Source organism: Haemaphysalis longicornis, unplaced genomic scaffold (assembly GCF_048455015.1).
Source record: "Haemaphysalis longicornis isolate Haplotype H1 unplaced genomic scaffold, Haemaphysalis longicornis Haplotype H1 scaffold_1, whole genome shotgun sequence".
Lineage (NCBI taxonomy): Eukaryota > Metazoa > Arthropoda > Arachnida > Ixodida > Ixodidae > Haemaphysalis > Haemaphysalis longicornis.
This window is the reverse complement of record NW_027526203.1, coordinates 274,401,740-274,419,823: the sequence shown is the minus strand read 5'-3', so window position 1 is coordinate 274,419,823 and position 18,084 is coordinate 274,401,740. Positions and strand designations below refer to the sequence as shown.

The following is an 18,084-nucleotide window of genomic DNA, read 5'->3' as shown; positions in this document are numbered from 1 at the left end:
TGGTTCTGTTTAGCTGTGGAGGAACAGCGATGCAGAAGTGGCACCTTCCAGCTGGTTCAGCATTCACAGTATGTCCCAACAATCTTGAAATGGCACCCACCAATTGTCATTGCGTAAACATTTCCTTTTGTAAACGAGGACAGCAGACATACAAGAGAAAGGAAAAAAAAGCTTTATTATTATTATTATTTTCTTTTACAATTTACAAACATTAGAGCTTTCTCTGCACACAAGCCAGTCACTTCACCGTAATACAGGGCGGATGGTAGAAGAAGGAGGACTTAAGGAGGAGAAGGTTGCAACAGAATGGACAACTGGGTGAGTTGGTACTGGCTCATGGACGGAAGAATGGTAGGAGAAGCGAACAACTTGCTGCCCTTTGTGCCCAAGCCAAAACTGAAAAGTTGCACAAGTAAACCACAGAAAAAAATTGTCCTTACATTAACTAACAAGCAAAATCTATTGGTGCGGCTGACTTTTTTCTCTCTTTTTTTAAGTCTATCTCAAATGACTTGCAGTCTAAGATTAATGTCTAGCAATCATTCAAGTTGAAGCTTTTATCAACGTTGAAGTTTCCACTGTGACCCTGCATTTGAGTTTCACAAGTAATAAGAATTTAAGGATAAGTGGGATAGGTAAATGCCATTTTTGTTAAATGTACATAAAAAACAAAGCCAGTATTCCGACTTTATGTTAGTGGCCCGTACAGCAGGAATCGCTAGTAGGGCTACAACAGATTCATCCCAGCAAGGTGCACTGGACATGCAAGGGCACGGCGACAGGCATTAGTCTTGCTGCGGAAAATCATACTCGCTTGGGAGATCCACGACAACTCTGGCTGAAATGAACCCTCGATGATGTCTACCAGGTGCAGCAGTGGCTGCACAAAACGGCGGCCTAAGAACAAAACAGGCCTGTGAGAAGTGAAGCTTCTGAGGTGCCGAAAAAGACTGACATCCATCACAACAGTTGCTGAAGCTATAGCACCTTGCATTCGGCTGCTAGATCATTATCACTCGACTGTTGTTCGTTCCACTCAAGCATTTGCACAGCAGCCGGGGGTTCAAATTCCAAATATCACCTTGAAAGCCTCTAAGGCACTTTAATTTACGATTGCTTTCACTGGTGTCAATCAACCCATACTAGTCGCACTAAGGGCTCACATTTTTTTTACTTTTTCTTTTCTGCCGTACTAGTTTGTTAAAACTGATATATTTGTTACTCCGACACAGCTCATATGAGTTCAGAAGTCCCATACGTTGTTAGTGTCCCTTTGAAATTCACTGCTAGAATGCATGCTGTTTTATAGCTTTACTTTATTCATTATTGCCGTAACATTGATGCAGCTTTGCTGCAGCTGCCTGAAAGAGTTTTGGAGTTTAGAGGAAGAGTTTAGCGTTTTACTAAAAGCCCCGTTTTTAATTTTTTTTTAAGGAATGAATTGAGAAATTCTTAGGAAAAAAGTACCTCATATAAAGAGCTGTGTACTAGAACCTGTCTTAATACAATGCCTGGTGATGATAAAATAACCTATAAACTCCTGACAGTGCACTCTTTACCACACCTGGCTCAGTAGTGAACTGCTGCTGTCTTGCAAACATTCCAAAATTATTCTGGTTCACAAAACTGGCAAACCACACTTTTCAAAACCTTCACCCTACCTCTCTTATGTCTTGTATGTATGCATGTATGTATTTATTGTTCTTAGGAAAAGGAAAATCCACCAACAGGCGTAAATTGTCTCGCCTAGGGGGGCGGACACCGGAACGCCTGCTGGTGTAGGGGGGGAGGGGGAGGGTGTCTTGTGTTGGTAAATTGGTTAAGTGCATGGCATTGATGCGCCTTGACAGGCACCTTTCTCGCACATTTGCCTTCCCTTTTACTCAAACTGGATTCCACCACTACACATCCACTACCGCTACTACACATACACATATTTCCCACGATGTTTACAGCTTTCCTAGCTACTCTCAGTTCCATGGAATTCTTGCCTGGACATTCGTAAGGCCTTCAATAATGTTCTGCACCAAGCCATTCCTTATCCCTTAATGGCCCAGCCCTCACAAACGTTTGGGTCAACAAATTCGTTTACTAAGGGGCACCTGCTTCGGTTTCGGTTTCACAGCCCTGGGTAGTCGTTGCTAACACTTCAGAGACTTTATTGGTTTCGTTAGTTCATTCATTTCGCCACCAGGGGGCAAAAAATCGCACATTAAAAACGACGCCCTAGCCAGCGTGATCACGCTAGCTGCCTTCAAGATGAAAGCTGATCTTTACTCTTGCTATTCTCATATTTTCTGAATAACAAGCGTAAGACACGACTTGCAGGACTTCGGAAAACACGATCAGCTAAAAAATACCCGTTCCCTTCGTGTGCGTTCCGTCATCACGCTTGAAAAATGCACCCATGCAATGTGTGGGCTAGGCTTTCGTCGTCGCGAAAATTTTGCTGGGTGGTACAGGGTGGCAGGCTCGTGCACTGCAGTGCTAGCGATAAATAATTTTTTTTGCTTTCTTGGTGTCTCATTTATTCGCGGTTTTGTGCTGGCTGCTGGATCATGTTTTCTTGTGCCTTAACCTTGAACTAGTTCATAATTATGATAAAAATACTAATTATAATTATTGATTATATTATTGAAATTTCATTATTATTTTCACAAAATCCTATTTATAATATAAGTACTCCTGAAAACAATATAAAACTTTTAAATAATACGTAAAAATGCAGTTTGTCTGCACCTGATGCCGTTTTTAAAGGGACGGACAACCGTTTTTTGTCGCGTGTATGTTCTCTAGCTCTCATATGAAAGCTAGCGTTTTACAAAGCCCGGTAGCCACAAGCAATTTATAAACTAATTGGCGGAAATAAGTTTAATTTGGCAGCAAACCTTCTGAAATTGGAAGGGTGGCGGTTCGTAGTGTCGAAAGTTGACACTACAATATGTGTCCCTGTCACTTGACCTGCAAATCTAGCAGTAGCTGCTGAAACATTTATTTACCTATTGAAAACCTTTTAACACAACTATTTGTATAAGTTTCAATTGTATATGTAATTTTAAGCATTATTTTGAAAATTTTAAAGACACCGCCGCCTGCCGTCGCTGGGTTGCTCTCAGTGTGGCTAACTGCGCCTCCATGCCCAAAATCAACAGCAGCGTTCACTACACAGACCCAGTGAAGGAGTTTTGACGGGACTGGCTGAGTCGGGGGCGTTTGTTCTGCCAAAATATTTTTCAGTTTCCAAATACGCCAACGACAGCTTTAAAAAAAAAAAAGGTCCGGCCAGGGAGAATCGAACTTCCGACCTCCACAACATGAAGCCAGGTTCTACACCAATCAAAAAGGGAGCAGTAGGTTTGCATTACTTATGCATAGTCACTCACGAGCATTACCCAGTGTATCATCATGATCATTGTCGCTCTTGTCATTGTCTGAAGCCATTGTGCAGTAACAGAAAGTCTAACTCGCTTTTCGGAGACAAATTTGAGGTGTTATGCAGACGTTGCTGTCTGAAGTATTGCAAAAAAGCTGCTTTTTTTTCTAGAGCCAATGCAACCACCATCATTCCTCATGTGTGACACCATTTTTGTTATATTTGCCAAACAGGTTTTTTTTTTTTTTTTTTCCGAAGTTCTGAAGGGCCCTTGGTGTTAAATACGGGTACTATAACCGATTACTGACCGTAAAATCACCTTTGGTGCCAAGAAGCACAGCATTGGCCTTAACGAGTAAGGCTCGTGATTAACTTTCATGACTTCTTTAAAGTTATAACTGCTTCTAGTAACAAGCAAGCAAGTAGTGTAGCAAGATAGCTACAACGAGGGTTAGGTCCCATGTGCTGCCTCACTGTGAGCAAATTGCACGAGGCCCAGCCCATGTTGGTTACAGAGCAGCACCTCAGAGAATTCATCCACAGTGTTGTCAGTTTCTGCAGCTGAGACTTTGCGTTTAATGGAACTTTATTAACCACTGCACATTACGCCACTCGGGAAGCCAGCCCTGCATTCCACACAGCACCTGTTGCCTTGGGGTCCAGTTCTGCAAGTGCCTTGCCATGGTGGAGCTGGTGAAGGGGATAGAGCTGTTCCAGGATCTGGTCCACTGTGCCACGCCACCAATGTCGAGCTGGACCAGAGGCTACTGCAGCTGAAGGCAGCAGTGTGGAAAGTTGGGAAGAGTGCTCCAAGTCCTGTTGCTGAATGGATGGCCTGCCGGCACACTGCGCTGCCTGCAGGTGCCATGCCAACTGGCTGGCAGGCAGGGATGAGCTGGATTGGCTCGGAGGTTTACCCACACGTCGCAAGCTCTGGGGTACCTTCCAAGCTGTCCAGAGGCCTCAAAGCAACTGGAACCCACTGGAAGTGATGTGGTTGGCCCCAGTCATTTTGGACTGTTTGGGAGCAGCAATAAGTCTGTTTTGGAGAGAAAAAATAAGGGAGTTGTAGCAGCCAAAGATTATTTCGAAGCAATAAAAACAACTCACAGGAACATTATATATATATATACAGTCCAACCCACTTATAACAATTTGGATATAACAATGAAGTCACGGCACCATCAACTTTACTATATGTTGTATGGTAAAATAAACCGCTTATTAATTACACTTATTAGTTATAACGATTGAGCCTGTACGAGCCTACGTAAAATATAGTATTTGGAGATCTGTGAAAGATCATGGGCGCATTGTGTGACCAGGCTGTCATTCATTTTGCCCACCATTTCTCTTTTGCAATGCCGGATTTCAGCCTACAGAGTCAAGCAGTGCTTTCACATTTATAGGGCACTGCAATGGAACACCAGACATCAGGGCCTGAATTCTCTAAAATTATGGCTGTAATTTTTAAGTAATGTGGCATTAATGTGCACATCTTCCTTGGTTAGGGAATCCTGTGGAGGAGCAGGAGAATCAGGGTGCATTGTTTTGCCTGTAGTCTTAAGGTCGAGTAGACGTGCACAGTAGCAAGATGTACTGTGTGATTTCTACAATCTTCCGCTTCTCTGCCTGACTTTATAACCAAGGAACACATGCAATTGCACACCAATAACGCATCACTTCAAAATGACGGCCATCATTTTAGAGAATCTGGCAGATAGCTGCTCAACAAAAATGCACCAATTGAAAAAATCTCTCCTATTACCGGCTCAAAGACCAGAAGGCCCTGAACTCGGGCAACTGCAGCGTACAGTCAATCGGACTAAGATGGCCACCCGCTGCCCATAGTTTCTTCTCCCACACCACATTCCTCTATTGCTTCAATAAAAGTTTACAACACCCTGTCCGTATGTGTAATCTTTGCCCCTAGGAATATATGGCCACCCTTTATCTCTGAAGTCCCAGCTAAAATGATGGTCACCATGCTGCAGTGAGAAACTGAAGCCCCTTCTGAGCAGCTGTGCGGTCCCTCAAGTTGTTTATAATTCACACTTTTTCAGCATGCAAGGTTGAGAGGACGAAATTCCACCTCTGCTGAAACATCTCACCTAAAAGATATTTTTAAAACACCCAGGAGCTTCTTGTGAATGAATTAATTGAAGGCAATTAGCTCTGTTTTTCATAAAACCAGCCACAGAGATTGCCCTCGTGCCTTCACTGAAGCAAACGTCCACAGGGACAGCCTGCATATGAAGAAAATTCAACCATGGCGAAGAACAGCAGCCTAAAGAATTTATATATATACCTTACACAAGAAAACGAAAATCTGTCAAGGGTAAAAAGCAATATGAGCACCCACACGCAAAATGTTCAGCTAAACCACTGAAGCTGTCAACAACAGGGTCAGGAACACCGATCTTTCACCTAAAATGTGCATGCATGCAGGGCAACAATAAGAGTATTTAATGGAAGAAAATGAGCAGGTCAACTAGTGGAAAAGCTCTGGCAAGTTGATTTTTGTGTTGGTAGATGGGAGGGGCGGAAAATTACTCTTTCTAAAGGTACAGCAGACATACCCACAAAATTTCTTAAGGATACGTCAGATATATACGCAAAATTTCTTAAAGGTAATCTGGAGCAACAGGTTGAACTTCGATGGATTCGAATCTTCACAAGTTTTACTTTGTGTGTGTGCGTGCTTGTGGATAGCGTTTTATAATAGCTATATACTTAATGCCCGCTTTACAATTCACGTAGTGAGAGCAGTCGGTCTTGATTTTTACACAACTGTCCAAACCGCTATTGCTCACTGAAGCCAAGGCTGATGTAGCCATCACTAGAGTTACGTCCAATCATCTGTTTTTATTAATAACAGTGGCTCAGGCTAGTCAGTGAATGGAAGCGATTTGGCCAGTTGGGTAAAATCATGGCAGACAGCTCTTGCTTTGTATTGTGAAATGAGCTTAGGGGGAGTGCCACCCGGATTAAGCAAAAGTTAGTCAAATCATCAGTAATAACAATGATTAATAACTAACAAGGACTCTGGCTAGTCAGTGAGGAGACTCATTTTGGCAGTTTGAATATCAAGAAAAACTGCTGTTGCTGCATGTTGTGAAGTGGGCATGCGGTAGTGGCTTGGAGTTCCGTTTAGACTGAGCAAGAGTTAGTCCAATCATCTGTACAGTTGAACCTCATTATAACGAACACTGATATAGCAAATTATCGGCTATAACGAACTAAGTACAAATGCTCTTGATTGATTGATTGTAGGGTTTAACGCGCTGACGCAACGCAGGCGATGAGGCGCGCCGTAGTGGAGGGCTCCGGATTAATTTTGACCACCTGGGGATCTTTATCGTGCGCCGAAATCTCGTACACACGGGCGTTTTTGCTTTTCGCCTCCATCAGAAAAGCGGCCGCCGCGGCCGGGAACAAATGTTCTAATAATGATCATTTAATTGGTCATTTAAACATCTACCCGTCTGGCCAATGTCCTTATTTCCACAAGTCAGGAGAACCATATACACCACACCCAATGTGCATGGTACAAACCCATTTTAGTGGTTTGTAGTGCAAATATTTTGTTGTGTCGCACGAGTATTCACACACCTGCACAGCACGGATAGTTTTCCGGAAACAGAAAAAAAAAAAACTTAATCATTGTTTTACTCCCTTTTTTCTTCAAGCTGTGCAAAATCCTGAGCACGTAAAGAGGCACTACAACTCGCCTCTTGTGACTCGCAGCACCCCTTCCAGCGTGTCATATCCTCCTTGATTTTCTTTGATAGGTTTTCTGCTACCAACACCAATAAAAGCTAGGGGTACCCAGCACTTATCAGGCAGGAAGCTTGTGCAAGAAGACTGCACTGCAAGATGGTAACAGGCATGGTATGTGAGGCCGGTGCGGTAACTGGTGGATGTGGGAGTGCTTTTAACGACCCAATCGCTACCTGAGAGCAATCTACGCAGCATCCATAACACGCATTATAGCTTAATTTTTCTTGTACAAAAGGGCAATGCATTCATGGTGCAGATGCAGAAGACAAAAAAAAATCTGCAACTATGATGACAATTAAATACGAGGAGTGCATCTATTACATGACCATGTTACAATGCACTCACCTCCGAACAAGTACAGTCGAACCCGACTATATCGAACCCGTTTACATTGAATTATCCTTTATATCAAAGTATTTCTGGTCATGGTATATTTGCAGTAAGAATACATAACAAAAACTATGCTTATATCGAACAAAAATACCAGCGACTGCTGATATATCAAAAACCCCAAATGACGTAGAAGTGCCCCCCCCCCCCCCCCCCCCCCAAGTTGGCTTTCCCTCGGGGCAAAGGAGAAATTCCGCCGGTGGTTTAGCCCGGCCATTCAGGGGCAGCAGATGGCTCTTTCTCCTCCTTCCCCTCGCCCTCCCGCAGTGGTGCAGTCACACGACGCAGTGACTGCAACTCCGCGTCGTGTAGGGCGAGCCGTTGACGCCCCCCCCCCCTGAGAAGAATGATGATCCTGGCCTGCCCACCATGCTTTTTCTTCTTTGTTCGTTATGTTTGCGGCATTCACGCTTTGTGGGGCTTTCTTCCGAAGGGTAGCTATGGTGGCTAGCGCTAGTGTCACTAAATAAAGGCTTATTTAGTGGCTCTAGCTAGCACTAAGTGGCCTTTTACCGTGGCCTTTTGCGTTTCACCGTGAAGCTGGCAATCGTAAATAGAGTCGAACTTAGTAAGAATTTGGATGTCTCCGCGATGCATGAGATTCCCGAGAACACTTTCTCGAAGTAGGTTCTGGGCAGATGTCACTAAAGAAACTGCCCGAAATTGCATCAAATCTGCAGGCTTGTGCGTGCATTGTCTCAGGCAGCAAGGTTGTCCAAGCAGAAGATACAGGTCTATTTTGTGTGCAAGTAAGGCACTTTCATCATTAAAATGTTTTTATAAATGCTATGTGCTTTTATGATGTCCAATTCTGTAGCTTGCTTATATCAAATTATCCGCTATATCAAACCGATAGGAGTTTTTTGGGGAGTTCGGTATAACCAGGTTCGACCGTACAATAAAAGCTAACATTAACATTTGTCAGTTTTGATTAATCGGTACGTGTGGGTTACATCACAGAGCCCCCCCCCCCCCAAATAAAAAGGCAAGACTGATACAGGAAATGCGAATGCCATATAATTTTGCTTTGGGCGCACGATATGTGGATCTATTTTTCTGAGACACCCCCATAAGTTCAACATAAAAATAAACTGCATTGAGGTTTGAACTGTGGTTGACACACTGAAAAAGAACCTTAAAGAACTCCGAATTGTCAGTCATGCATGGTGTGCCTGCTCCTGATTCATAGCTGGAGATGTCAATGACAACAAGAATGATGGTGTGCACTAGAACCAAATTTGGAGCTACGGTTAATACGGCAGGGGACTACTGCTTGGCACATTCAGCAGAAAGCATATTTCTCTAACCCAAGTGGTGTTTTGAGAATTGCTTTGCATTTGTTGAAGTTCACCGACTGTTGCGGGTGTTGAATTGAGTTGCCAGTTCAGTTCTCAATGTCGTGTGCATGGCATATGCTGGCTTTTTTCTGAAACTATTCAAACATGCGTATTGAAATTATTTGAAAAAAAAATCATAATTTGCTCCGTATTCGTTTTGAAGGCAAATAATTCCTCAGAGCACGTAAGTCTGCTTTCATGCTTTAAAGGTGAAACCCTGGCAATACTTATTAACAAGTTCTGTACTGCTACATGGTATTTGCATCTCATTCTTTGCTATCACTGTCTTTTGGTGCAGATTAATTCGACCGGCTTCTTTTCTGCTACACCATGCGTGCGTCTCTTTTTTCAAGTTCAGCCTCTTACTGATGTCGTCTGTAATCCACCCAAAACGCACTGCAGGAAAGCCAACTTTCTCCAAAGATAACCATGATCGTGGGTGAAGCGAAGAAAAACTAAAACGCTTCCTGTGGTTGGAATCCAACCCAAGTCCCTCGCCGACATCTATCTGACTGCGCCATTCCGGCACGGTCGAAGCAGTGTGGATTTGGAGAGGGGTGCGTGGACATGCAAAATTACGAGACAGAAAATGCACCCCTCCATCTAATGACGGCAATGGTTGAACGCTATGCTCGTATACACGTTAAGAATGGCAAGAGTTCACGCAACGTATTACTCTGCTGAAGCGAATGCCCCGGATGTCAGTGCAGGTGCACGTTTTGTAAGGAGAGTGCGCTTAATGCGTGGCATCGTCTGCTTTTTCTCACTGTTTATCATCGTTGCATTATTTCTGTACAGATTAAGTCTAAAAAATCACTGTAATGGCTCACATCATGTTCAAAGCACTTGCAGTAAGGCGCGCTTTGTGCCACGTAGAGGAACGCGGCTGTGATGATCAGGCGCAGTGGCAACTCCCGTTGTCATTATTAATTTGTACCCGAGTATAGGGAAAGCCATGGAATGCATAGGGAAAGCACTAGGGAGCACAATAACAGTGCAGTAAACCATCCCGATGAGGGTCCGCTCACTTCTGGGTTAGTTTGCTTGGTGCTGGTTTGGATAGCTTTGTGTTCCCCCATCATTTGTCCTTTCAACAGCTAGAGGGGTAGTTGCTTGCTTTCGTCGTTTCCAAGTACTATGGCGTGAACTGGGTCAGCAAGCAGACTGGCACATGCACGGTTAGGGTTGTGCATGGCTGGTGTGCACCTGTTCTATTCACGCGCCATCACGTTCAGGTTTCACACGGCTGCACTATTCCACAGCTTGTAAGTTTACACTTCATAGTTGTATGAATTTCGTAAAGCGGGCACGTTAGCTTCTCGAATCTCCCAATTCCTGGGTGTGTGCCACGAAAAAAGGAACAACGAGAGCTTTTTGTTTCTGTGGTAGAGCATTGGGCTGCTACTCTGGAGACCTGGGTTATATTCCCATCAAATGACACACGATTTTAATTTACTCTTTACACCAGCAGCCTTTTTCTTGACGGACAACAACAACAACACTGCTTTTTTGCAGAATGGGACACTTTAGTCGTTCGCCTTAAAATCGCCCTTTGCACATGCCCAATCTGAATGTAGCAATCCAGTCACATTATCTCTGTGGGGGTTACATACAGTCTTTGCTTGGAAGGAAAAAGGAAAGTGGTAAATGTTTGTTTTATACCGCAGTGTGGCATACACAGAAAACTACATTATTAAGTACCGTACTCCTGCACATTTTTCAACTTTTCATTTACCAACCATGTCTTGACGCAACAAGCTAGTTAAAGGTAAGTTACCATGCAAAGCCTTGGGCGTCTTGCTGCTTTCTTCCATAGCATCTGCATCCAAGATCCAGCTCCGGAATTCTGCCAGTGTGCCCATCAGCATTTCCATGATCTGAAAACAAAGGGTGTTACCAAGGTAAAGTGACAAACACAAAACCATCACATGAATGCTATCAGGCAGTCAATGCATGACTTCATTTGACACAAAAATAAGTGACAACCAGTGGATATATCTCTACAATAATATGGGGCGTTTTCTAGATGTGCCAAACATCAAGAGAAAAGACAGGTGATGGGGTATCAGGCACACCACTTTTACTGTGTCGTCCTTATGAACCTGGCAGTCATAATCGTGATTTGCTTATTTACCAAGACTCAGTAATTAAATCCTGGGCCCATGTTCCAACAGAAGAAATAAAACTTGCTGTCAGAGATGCAGACGAGTCTGCTAGTTGTTCAGAAATTAAATTCTGCTTCCAAGTTATCATATCAGAAACGTCCAGTCTATATGGTACCTACGCGCAAACCAAGTGCTTGGGGGATGTAGAAGCCGTACTTCCCACCCACCACCCCATGCAAAAATTCCCTCCTCCTCGACAGCCATGCCATTAAGTGATTGACACCAGCTGGTCAACTGCACAACAGTGCTAAGCAAGTGGCACCCGGCGAAAGAAACATTGTGCTCGTTGCATCCACCGCGTGCATTGGGCACACCAGGTACCTGGCGCGTGGCTGCTGGAACAGACGTGTCCCGAGTACCACCTTCCAATAAAAATGCACCACTGCTGCATGCCCTTTTTGGGATCCAGTAATCACCCAGAAAACATCACTATGACGTATGAAAAGAAAAAAGTGTTGGCTCACATAGTTTGCAGAGTGCGGTATTTTTGGGCCGCACACAAAAAATGCTGACAAAAATGTTGCCGCTTCTTATTCTGAGAGCCTCGCAGTGATGATGGGACAAAGTTTTATGCTAAGGACTGGAGTAAAAGAGCTGCAACCTCTGGCAAGCACAACAGGGTGGCTTGGTCCAGTCACTGCTGCCCCACTGGCACTTGTGTATAACATGCATACGGTCAACACAACCAACAAATGAATAAACTATACACCCTACACATGCAGTGATAGCCTGACAGAACAGCTTGGTCCGTCACATTGGAGCAGGCTCACAGAGTTTACCAACTGCCTTAATGAAAAAAAATGCTTGAGCCAAGCTCGGCAGATCTCTCAAACCCAGTGTATCTTCAGTTACTGGCTAATGCACTGGTTTAGGACTCTGCCACTTCCATTTAGCAAGTGTAGCCTTTTGCGCCACTTAACTCACTAGCAGTGCAAGTATGAGCACGGCAAGTTCACGACTCTGCCTACAGTTGTAAAAGCATAGTTGCAGACGCACCTTGTACCACAGTGCTACAGCACGCCAAGGCTGTGCTAATTTCAAAAATCCCCTGTGTGCCTATGCAATGGTCTGTACATGCCAGGGTTCTAAGCTAAGTTCACAAGATACTGTTGTGAACAGCACAAAAGGCAGAGGCATCACCATCTATGGCTTAACTCTGGTACCGAGGGAACCTATATGCTAGCCCATGGTGATTGAAAGCTAACACCCTGCAGGACAACCCATTAGGTGCTTGAGAATTCATACCAAACAGCACAGAAGATGAGTCCAAAGGGGTAGTGGCCTGCAGGCCTGCTTTGTTCCATTCTCTAGTACTGACTGGCGGCACTGCCACACACTAGGGTTTCACAGGGACCTCTGATGAGGCCAAGCAACCACAGGACAAGGGCAGAAGTCTTCTGAACTAGTGCAACATACACAGCGGTAAAAAGCTAGGATCTGAAACAAGGCAACTGTCACATTCGCACAGCCATAATATGTGGCCAGCAGTTTATTCAACTTAGCACGCAAAAAGACTTTTTACTGTTAGCTTGTTGAGTTCATACTGTGAGAAGCGGGGAGCACAGTCTGCCAGTGGTCGTCTTTCATTCGCCCACTGTTTACACCAAGAGCAGGCCAGGAAGGAGTTGACGGGAGCATGCGCGCCATTGCTGTTTCAAGTATCACCTCGCAGGTGTGCCCCTTGCTCAGTGGTCAGTGCGGTTGTTGCTATGGGCACCGACAATATGTCAGAATCCAAAGTAATCCCTCACATAGACTGGCTACCATTGTACAACTAGTACAGAAGGCAAGGCGCCACAGAGGGCAAAGGCATCTCTCTGTGGCCGCACCTCCAACGCTGAAGACAAAAACCTATACTCCATTTCATACATAGCGAGCAACACAGTAGAAGCTGCAGAAGTAGTCCACAGAAAAAAATAAATCCTGTCACCCCGCCTCGATCACGTCATGCCTCAGTGGTAAGAGGAGCACGCCGGCCAGTAGAATTGTTTGAAGGACCCAGGTTTGAACTGCAGCCTGGGATTTCTTTTAAAATCAATGATAAAAGGTAAGAAAATAAAATAGGCGCAGGCAAAACAATGCTTCCTGCATGGCTGAAGGGGGAAAGACAGAAGGAAAGTGGCGAAACAAGATGCGCCGTCTGCTCAAAGTTCAAGCACGTTTGTCTCCACACTCCACTCGGACACAAGGCACAAGAAGAAGAAGACAAAGCAAGAGGCGGTTAGTCTGCTCTGCCTGTCTCTGAATTTTTCGCCTTTTCTCGCGTTCATTGGAAGTGTGCTTAGTTCTGAAGTTTGCGAAAGCAAGGTAATGACCTCCGAAACGGGCGCGGCACCACACGGGCCGCTGCCTGGTTCTTCGACTGGCCAACCACCTGGGACACTGCCGGCTGCCACCGGCCCCCTACCCGCTACCGTGCCGTCAGTGCCTGCGCTGCCTGTGATTTTCTCCGCAACGGCTTCCTCTACACCGGTGATTATCGGACATGCTCCCGAAGCTGCCCTGGACCTCAGTAATACGGCGTCAGTGCCGATACCTGCTGGACAGGCGTCTCATGTATCCGCCGATTCCCCAGCTAGCCTCCCTCTGCCGGATGGCGACGATGCATTCTCTGACATATCAGATACGTCTGCTGCCACAGTCATGTCTACTGAAGAAGCCCACGGTACTGCGGAGGCCTCCTCGGGCTACCATCTCGTGCTTCCACGCAAGCGCCGCCATGAATCTAAGAAGCTACAGTTGACTGGAGATGGCCACTCCGCGATACAACCTCCGAAGCACGGTCTTACAGTTATCTTCAAGCCAATCAAAGAAGCTCAAATAATAACTAAATTCAATCCGCTTGCAATGAAAGACGGTCTGGAGTCCATGGCCCCCGAAGGAGTTCTCCAGGTACACCCGAATCATCGTCTCAACCTCTTAGCCGTGGACACGCGGAATATTGACTCCACCAAGTGTCTGCTGAAAGTGACCAGCATTGACGGCATCCCGGTGAAGGCGTACGAGCCTCGTCCTACCAATTGTGGTGTGGGCGTCATAAAAGGAATACCGGTCGGTATCACTGATGCCGATATTTCGGATGCCCTACTCCAGAGAATACCTGTGAAATCTGCCCGGCGGATAGGGGAAAAATCTGAAAATGTGAGAGTTGTTTTCGCCACGGAAACGGCACCTGAGCACGTCACTGTGGGTTATACGAGATACCGCGTCTTTCCATACGTTGAAAAACCGCGACAGTGCACAAGGTGCCAGCGATATGGACATGTGGCCAGCACATGTAACCTACCCGAGCGGTGCCCTCGTTGCGGTGGTCGTCATGACCGTTCAGCCTGTACAGCGGAAAACCTCCAATGTCCCAATTGCGGCAAGAAGCACAAGTCCACGTTCACGCACTGTAAGGTTCTTCAGAAGGAAAAGGCTATTTACAATTAAGCTGAAGAGCATGAATAACACCGATTACAAATCTGCGAAAGCTGCTTTTGAAGAACAGCGCGAGAACAAGTCCATTGCTGCTAGGGCACATGATCGTAAAAAAGAGCCTCCTATAGCGGACGGGACAAAACACCTATCAAGTCTTCTCCCGGTGTGAATATGGACAAGGAATTCCCACCACTGGTAACGGCAGTACATACGCAAGAATCAGCGTCGACACCTGTTCCTCTGTCTGCAACCACACCTGCAGCCGCCACCTCACGTTCCCAGGCATCAGCGAAACGACAGCGTGAACGACCGCCAGCAACAAACTCCGGAAATCTCTGTTCAGTTCTATCCTCACTTGTGGACACACTGCATGCCTTTCTGACCCCCTTTTCGTCCTTCCCTATCGCTCAGGCCATCTTGAGAATCCTGGACTTTGCCGCTCCACTTCTGTCCCAGTGGCGGTAGAATGCAAGATATACGAAAAAAGGCCACCATTCTCCAGTGGAACGCTTGTGGACTCCGCCAGCGCCTTCCAGACTTCCGTCACTTTGTATATAAGCACCGCTTCCCAGTGATTGCCATTTCTGAATCACGGCTGCTTGACGACTTTCGGCTTTCCGGCTACACGGTATTTCGATCATCAACTGGTGCGGCACTCACAAGAGTTCTACTCGCTGTAAGAAACGACCTGACCTTCTTACAGCATAATCTGCCTCCAGATGCCTCAAATGAGTACGTGGCAGTGACTGTCAACACCGCTTGCCCTTCATTCACCGTAATTGCTGCATACGTTCCCCCTCGAGCAGGCTTCGACACTTACCGCCTCCACGACATCATCCAGGCTACTCCGCCCCCCCATATCCTGACTGGGGATTTCAACGCGCACCATCCATCTTGGGGAAGCCTTAAAATATCAGTGACAGGAAGGCGCCTTTTTGACCTTTGTAATCAGAATGGACTGGCCGTAATTAACACCGGTGACCACACCTTCTATCGCGGAAAAACATCAAGTCCTCTCGATCTTTCCTTTGTTTCGCTCCAGTTGCTGCCCGCGGCGCATTGGCACGTAGATGTGGAGGCACATGGGAGTGATCATGTACCTACGTACATTTGTCTCGATGGTGTCTCTGGTTGCCATCGAAGGCGCGAAGTCAGCTGCATTAATTGGGGGATGTATGCTGCTGCTATTGATGAATCGGAACCATCTCTCACGTATGACCTGGCCACGTCCCGGGCCTGCATTTCGCACAGTGTGACGAACTCGTGGGCCTGCTTCGAGCTTTGTAGCTTTGGATGGCATCACATCACATACCTGAGGATTAGTGATTCAAAATTATTGCTACTATTCATGGCTTCAGTACAGTCTCCTATCAGTAATTCTACAACAGTTGACAGTAAACAACAACAGTGATAGTTTTCCCACAGCTGACTGTCAGTAGCTTTCCTACAGTTAATAGTTAATTAATATCCACAGTACAACAGGCAGTTTTACATCCCCGCCAAGCATTCATGGCAAACAGCAGAAGAGATGAGGCTAAAGGGGAAATTGTATGCCCTGCTGAGACGCCCCAGGAGGACCCGAGGGGCCTGGCCATTCACCACTCGGCGGTCTGGGTGCATGGGGAGGGCCGCTCGGGTAAGCTGCTGGCGTGCGGCATCAAATGCTGTGATGTGCTGGGAGACAGGGGTGTCCGGCTGGCGGGCACCCTTGGCCAGAGTGTCGGCCTCCTCGTTCCCCGGGATGCCCACGTGGGACGGCAGCCACTGCAGTCCCTTTTTCCCGCGGGCTTTGCTGATCGCGGCTACTGCTGAATTGGCGTAGCACACACTGCATGGGCGTACAATTTTCCAATCTGTTGTGAGAGCGCGACGGGGGTGGAAGGCAATGGTGCTCCGAGTGAGCTCAGAAAGTTTTACATGTTCGCTGAAACAGTAGGACAAAAAAATTGAGAAAACTGGTACATGGTGCCATCATTTATTTTTGGTTAAGTCTCCTGCCACGCGCGTGGCACGAGCTGCGCCCCCCTGGCAACAGCTGCTGCCACGCAGAAGTGACGTCAAGCTAAAGTAATCACGTGACTTCCTGTGACGTCACAAAACAAACGTCATATTTACATCATTTGATCATGCCACTTTTTTGTGTTGACGACGGCAGCCGGGTGTTCGCGTCTTGTGTCCCGATGTTCTCCGCCCGTGGTTCGAATGGCAGGCCTGACGCATCGTTACGTCCTTATCTCCCTGTACAGCAGCTGCCTCGCGGCGCTTTTTTCTTGTTGGGAGGTGTGCTTGTAATTATTTAGATTGGGTATTTTTTGTGAACTTGCTGTTGCACGTCTTGGTAAGCCTAACGCATTGTTTTCTGCACGCTGCTTCGCCCCGCTTTTTACATGCTCCTAGAACTGTACTGTTGTCGTTTAATATTTTGTAAGCTTCACGTTGTTTTGCAGTTCGCGTGCTATTTGCTTTACGCGCCTGCATTTGTTGTCTACTTGTGCCTCGCTTCTTCCATGCCAAGCCTTGTGTTCTGATTCTGGAGTGGTGGCTCAATTATAAAACGTAGGGATCAGTATTTTCCATCGCGTCGCGCCGTAGCGAGCGACGTAGTGTCAGCGTGTGCACGAATCGAGTGTCGTCAGGTAGCGCACGGCATCATCGAACGCAATCCGATCTCGCATGTAGCTTCTGCAATTTTTCCCCCGGGGCAGTAGTACTGTCGCCGAGAAATGTATCCTGACTATCCCACAGAAACGATCTGTGCACGTAGCGCTGCAGAATCCGTGCAGGGAGCGCAGTTGCACTTCCGTGGGTGGAGCCCAACTGCCCGTCCAAAGATATATCTATTCAAGATACCACTGAAACCATTCGCTGACTGGCTGGCTTCTTGTGCAAGGAGGCTCAAGCTCCAACTGTGCAAGCATGGGAGAAGTGCAGCCGATAAGATCGCCGTGTGAGCCAAGTTTGGAACTTCTGCTAATAGTCCTTTAAAAGTCTGGTGTGCATAAGGTTAACAAGTGACAATTCAGTTATTTTTCATCTATGCTCAGATTTGTTGCTTAGTACCATTGTGCTTTCAACTTAGGAAGTCTTAATGAAATGATAGGCAAGGCTTAAAATTACTGCTTGGCTTTTATTTCCCTTTCCTTCGCTCCAGTACCTTTCGCCTCCTCTAACCTGGTTAGGCAACAGAACTTCCTCCTGCGTCTGCTTTGAGTATGTATTTTGATAGGCTCGTTCCTTCTTTACTCTTGTGTTTGGCTTGGTTGGAATTGAACATAACCAGGCGCAATACTTTCATTCACTCTCAGCAGGATGGGCTAATGATGATGAGAGCTTATCTCGGAGGCTTGCAGTCTTTGCACAAATTCCAAGTGGCTGTGACATCTATATGCCCATCCCAAGCACTCTGCGGAGTTCAACTTGACACTAATGCTTGTATTCGCAACTGGTGAAGCGTGCTTAAGCGTCTACTGTCAAAGCCTTTGGGGTAGTGAACAGGAAGAGTTTCCAATTGTGAGGGGACGTTTCACATTCTATTGCTTTTTAACTCCGCACTGTGTAAACTGTTTTGGAAAATTGCTCAAGTGAATTTACTTAGTGGTAAGGGGCTTTATAAAATGTC

General features: G+C 46.1%; 1 long non-coding RNA gene across 1 annotated transcript; it reads right to left on the bottom strand.

Moving 5' to 3' along the window:
* Positions 1 to 2: 2 nt before the first annotated feature.
* LOC144146076 (uncharacterized) lies at positions 3 to 16,448 on the bottom strand. The gene is made up of 3 exons (XR_013317658.1): positions 10,658 to 16,448; positions 3,986 to 4,412; positions 3 to 314 (listed from the first exon to the last, which is right to left on the bottom strand). It is a non-coding gene; the product is annotated as an uncharacterized LOC144146076 (long non-coding RNA).
* Positions 16,449 to 18,084: the final 1,636 nt, after the last annotated feature.